The sequence below is a fragment of the Wyeomyia smithii genome, chromosome 3 (assembly GCF_029784165.1).
Source record: "Wyeomyia smithii strain HCP4-BCI-WySm-NY-G18 chromosome 3, ASM2978416v1, whole genome shotgun sequence".
NCBI lineage: Eukaryota > Metazoa > Arthropoda > Insecta > Diptera > Culicidae > Wyeomyia > Wyeomyia smithii.
The window spans coordinates 186,819,404-186,825,184 of NC_073696.1; positions in this window are offsets into that span (position 1 = coordinate 186,819,404).

Consider the following 5,781-nt stretch of genomic DNA (forward strand, 5'->3'; position numbering starts at 1 on the left):
GGGCCATTTTCCCAGGGAAAACGTTTCCCTGATACCGGGTCCGTATATACCAGATCCCGTTAGGGATCCCATTTCCGAGCCTTAAAGCCGTATGGAAACTGACGATTCCAGGTGGAAGATTAGGCCCTCCATTGATCCTCATAGAGCGGTTTGTTTCCATCACTCTATACGGAATATCCATGTTGGTCCTAACGTCCATCCAGTCGGAGATTGTGGTTAATAGCGAAGTTAGTTAGAACTCCCTAAGTATGCGAAGGTGGCCGATTTGGTCCCCTTCAAGTATAGTTTTCCTCCTTTGCAACCTTAGAGCGCCAAGCTCTGCTTCCTTTTTCACATGAAGATGTAGAGGTAGTAGGCAAAGCATAGCTTCCATGGCTGCAGTTGGAGTTGTTCGCATAGCGCTGGTAACCGAAAGACATGCAAGTCTTTGAACTTTTTTCAGTTTGGCTTGCGCAGTCACTTCGTTCACCTTAGGCCACCACACTAGGGCAGCATAGGTGATTCTTGGTCGGGCAATGGTCTTGTAAGACCAGAGTGCCAAGTCTGGTTTTAGTCCCCAGGTCTTACCTAACAGAGTTCTGCAGGCCCAGATCGCTGAGATCGCTTTCTTGGCGGCATGATCCAGTTGTGCAGACCAGTTTAGTTTTTTTTGTTCAAAATAATTCCGAGATATTTGACTTCATTGCTGAAGCCCAGTCTAACTCCATTCAGTATTGGAGGAGTGATGGAGATCGTCCTTCGTCTGCCGAATGGAATTAGGACTGTTTTTAAGGGGTTTATGTTTAGACCCTCCTGTAAACACCATGACATGAATACCACTCAGAGCCGTTTGCATTCGGCTCGACAGAGTTGCGTCATCTTTACCTCTGAAGATGAGGACGATGTCATCGGCGTATCCAATGACCTCGTAACCAAGCTGTGAAAGCTTGTTGAGAAGTGCGTCGACAACTAGTGACCATAACAAGGGCGAGAGAACCCCTCCTTGCGAGCACCCCTTGATCACCGACATTGTAACAGACGAATCTCCCAAGGTTGCTGTGATCACTCTGCTAGAGAGCATTGCGTGTATCCAGCTCCTTGAAGTGTGGTCGATTCCCTTATGAGAGAGAGCCGTATCAATTGATGCAAAGGACGTGTTATCGAAGGCCCCTTCAATATTAAGAAAGGCACATGGCGCCGTCCCCTGATAACTCAGGGACTTTTCAATCAACGTCACTAAGCTGTGAAGAGCAGTTTCTGTTGACTTGCCGCTTTGACAGGCATGTTGGTTCCTATTCAGCGGGGAGTCTTTAGGAAACTTATCGCGGATATATTTATCCATTATTTTCTCCATCAACTTGAGAAGTGATGAAGTCAGACCCATGGGTTTGAAAGTTATAGGTAGGGTTTTATCCTTTCTTCCAACTTTGGGGATAAACACTCCCTTCACCTTCAGTCAGTTATCCGGCATATGAGCCGTTGCGAACCAGAGTGGTCTATGTGCCATTGAGCAAATTGTTCAGGAGAAGCAATTTTCGAAAAATCTCTGAATAAAATTCTGTTCAACAGATTCTTTCAAACAAATCGTTCTAATATAAAGGTTATGAAGTGGTTTAACATTGGGATACATAAAATTAACAGTTTCTTTGCGAATTCGGTGATTTTATCTCACCAATGTACATGGACCACTCTGACTTTATATATATATATATATATATATATATATATATATATATATATATATATATATATATATATATATATATATATATATATATATATATATATATATATATATATATATATATATATATATTCACTGAAATTCTCGAATCGTTTCGGAACAGAGTGGTCTATGTACACAAACCCGGTAAATGACAAAGAAAATGACGGTAAATCGTATAAAATGGCTAGTGTCACATGTTATATGATACATATAGCATGTCGCATGTAAGATGTCACGTGTTACATTACATGTAACACAAGATATTACATGATTTTTTACATGTTACATTTTTCGTGTTACATTACGTGTAACATGATACATATAACGTGTGACATGTACAAAACAAGTGGCATGTTCCTTATCATATGTAATATGCTACATGTTACGTGTTACATGATAGTATTACATCGATTTATGTACATAGACCACTCTGTTCCGAAACAAAACGGCCATTCTGTTTCGGACGAATTTTTAACGCGGAATAAATCAGCTTTAAAATTCGTTTTTCCGAAACTTTCTTAATATCCCAGCTTCAGCTTCTTGAATAGATGCGTTTTATGCAAAAAACTCATTTTCGAAAAAAATGGTCTTTAGACCACTCTGTTCCGCAACGGCTCATATGGCCCAGGATAAAGCTGGCTTCGAAAAGGTTGATGAGTTGCGACATGATAACTGCGGCTGATTTTTGTAGAAAGACGGGTAGTATGCCGTCTGGACCTGGAGACTTCATAGGGTTGAATGAGCTTAGAGCCCAACCTATTGAAGCTTCCATGAACAGTCGACGGGCCAGCAGGATGGACTCCCGAGACACCATATGTCTCGAATTGTCCTGCCGCGACCAATCACTATTCAGTTCTTCGGTCTCTGTCGATCCAGGAAAGTGGGTGTTCATAAGAACCGCCAGCGTTTCCTTGGTAGTGACAGTGAGGCATCCATCCTCTTTCCTCACTTGTCATAAACCGTTAGTATGGTCTTTGGACATCGCCTTTTGGAGCCGCGTAGCTTCCGGCAGAGTTTGGATTCTTTCACAGAGTTAGTTTCGGGATTTCCGTTTAGCGTTGCGTAGCTCGGCGTTGTACCTAGTGAGGGACGCCCTGTAGTCGTCCTAGTTAGAAGTGACTTTTGCCCTGTTGAACAACCGCCTAGTTTCCTGACGAAGGTCACTAAGTTGATCATTCCACCAGGGTACGTCACGACATACTGACCGCTGTGTTAGTGGACAGTTAGCGTCGAAAGCATCCATGATTCTGTTTTATAGATCATTTGCTGCTGAATTCAGGTCAACTGAATTTCGAATGTTTGCTGTAACTGAAAGTTCGTGAATCGATCAGGTTAGCCTCTATATTAAAAACAATGTGTCTGTGGTCCGACAAGGTTCATCGGAGACCTGCCAATTTTTAATCCATTCAGAAATAGAGGCGCTACACAGAGTGAGATCAAGGACCTCCTGTCTGATAGCGTTGATGAACGTGAGGTTATTCCCTACACCCCCATACATTAACATCGTTAGAAGTAAGGTATTCAAGTAGGTACTCACCCCTAGTGTTGGTGTCCGAGCTGCTCCAGATCGTGTGGTGGGCGATGGCATCGCAGCCGATCAGAAACGGCTTGTTGTCGCACGAGCGCAGCTACTTCGGGTGGCGGGACCTACCATTAGGAGCGTTAAGTCCGAGAACTATGGATTCGTTGATCCACGGCTCCTGGATGAGTGCAGCCGCTAGCTGCTCTTTGGTGAATCTCCTGCAAATAACACCCGAGGCGCCTTTTGCGTGACGGAGATTCGCTTGCACGCAGCGAAGGCTGCTCACTTTGCAGTGAAGTTGCCGTCTTTGTCCGGATCGGAAGATGATCCGGGTATTGGCTGAAAGCTGCCAACAGGGGTTTGGCTGGTTCATGGAAGTAGCTCTTCCTCACTGTTCGGCTTCGGTTGCAGCAGTTGATTGGCAACAGAAGGTCGTCGCGCACACTGTGGTGGTTTTTGACTCCGGGGGTGCGACTGTTCGGTGGTTGATGCTTCACACTCTTGCGAGTCTTCGGCGGAACCGACCGAGCAGTCGCGGGGTTGCGTTGTTTGGGTGGTGACAGGGCACAATCGGGGAAGCATCCTGTGCGTACCTTCCCAACTGCAGGGTTGCGTTTGGGTGATTGTGGGGCACTCCCGGAGGAGTTTCCCACGCGAACCTTTAGCCCATTCGCAGGATCGCTTTGCCTGGGTGGTAGCAGAGTACTCCCGAAGGAGTTACCCGCACGTACCTTCCCTGGCATTGCGACGGAGTCCTTCCTGCCTGTTACGTTCAGCCTTCCGCTTACCTTCCGGATGCGTGCTTTGCCGAAACCGTAGTGCAGTTCATTATTTAGACTCTCAACGAGTTTGACCGATTCTTCGTCAATATCCAGAACTAGCTCGACCGAGGTCTTTACCAATTTGCGGTTACAGACTCGCCACGTTTTGGTAAGAAGATGGTCGTTCTGATTCTGGAGTGAACGAAGAATCTTCTCGTCCGGAGAGTTCGCACTGTCCGCGAAGTAACCGACATACCGTCAGGCCTTCGGCAGATCCTTCATGTGGTATACACGAAGCTGTGCTCCCTCCCACGGTACGAGAGAAGGTACCTCCCTTTCCAACCACTGCACTGTGTCGGGGTCAGCACAGGCAAGTTGCAGGAAGCCATTTTTTAGATGGCAACCGTTGAACTTGGGCTTGGTGATTGGATTTTCCTGGTCTGCAATGTGATCGAGGATGGACAGTCTGAAGCTGGTCCGTTGTGAGTAGGGAGCTGGGGTGGGTAGCAGATGTAACCGCAAGTCTTGTAGCTCCCACCATGTCCCTATATGTGGCCGTAGGGAGCGGCTTCGAACCCGATGACCCCAAACCAGTGCCGTTCTGCAGTTTTTTAGGCTGTGGACACTTAGTACTGGTGTTTGGGGACACCAAGTCGTCCGACCGCTGTCGCTTGACGGCGACTTGGTTCGACTGAGCAAGCTGCTCTGTCGGAAGGAGGGCCAGCTTCCTGGCTTCTTCGTACGGAAGACCGGAGCGAAGATTTTTGCTCAGTCGCCGCCTTTGTGCGTTAGAAAGTCGCTGGACAAGGGGTGCCGATGATTCGCCTCCCCCCCCCCCAAATCTGTCCACGAGGTATGTGAGGCCCCTAATAAATACGAGTAAGAAAAGGAAATAAATATTGAAGTTTAGTCCGCGCAAATACGTATTTCGACTGTGACATACAGTCATCCTAAGTGCTTTACCAGTCCAAATAAGCACTGAGGATGACTGTATGTCACAGTCGAAATACGTATTTGCGCGGACTGAATTTCAATATTTATTTCCCAAATTTCTTGTAGAGTCTAACGGAAACTGATAATTCTTTCTTCTGATTTCATTTTCAGCTGTTTTTCTGGCATCAATCTGACACCGGAAATACCCATATTGGGTGGTATTCAGTTGTTTTGGTTGTTTTCCAGAAACTGAAAGTGGTCATCTTTAAATTCAAAATGGTGTCCAGTTTGGTGGCTATGCATCATCTCGATTACAGAAATATATATATTGAGTATTATTCAGTAATTTTCGGCTGAAGTTGCCATCTCATAAATTGCCATCTTACAATTCAAAATGGTGCCTGAGGTCAATTTTTAGCTCATTGCATCATTCTGGTTCCGGAGATATTATATTGGATAGTATTTTATATTGGATGGTATAAGGTTATTTTAGGCTGTTTTCCCAAACCGGAAGCCGCCATCTTGGATTTCAAAATGGCATTTGGCGACAATTTCTGGCACCTGAGTGTTATTCTGGTTGAAGAAACACCCATATTTGATGTTATTCGGTCATTTTCGGCTGTTTCCAAGAACCAGAAATCGCCCTCTTAAAATTCAAAACGGTGTCTGTGGTCGATTTTGGCTGCTGTGTATCATTCTGGTTCCTTCAAATACAAACTTTCCTCTAGGGGTTTGAGATCGTTGGCTTTGCGGACGACATTACACTGAAGATTGATTTAACGGCTTCGCACTCTATTAGCGCTAGATGCACTCCAGGAAACTGGAGCTTACTTACCTTACCTTACCAAACAGTCCCAAGT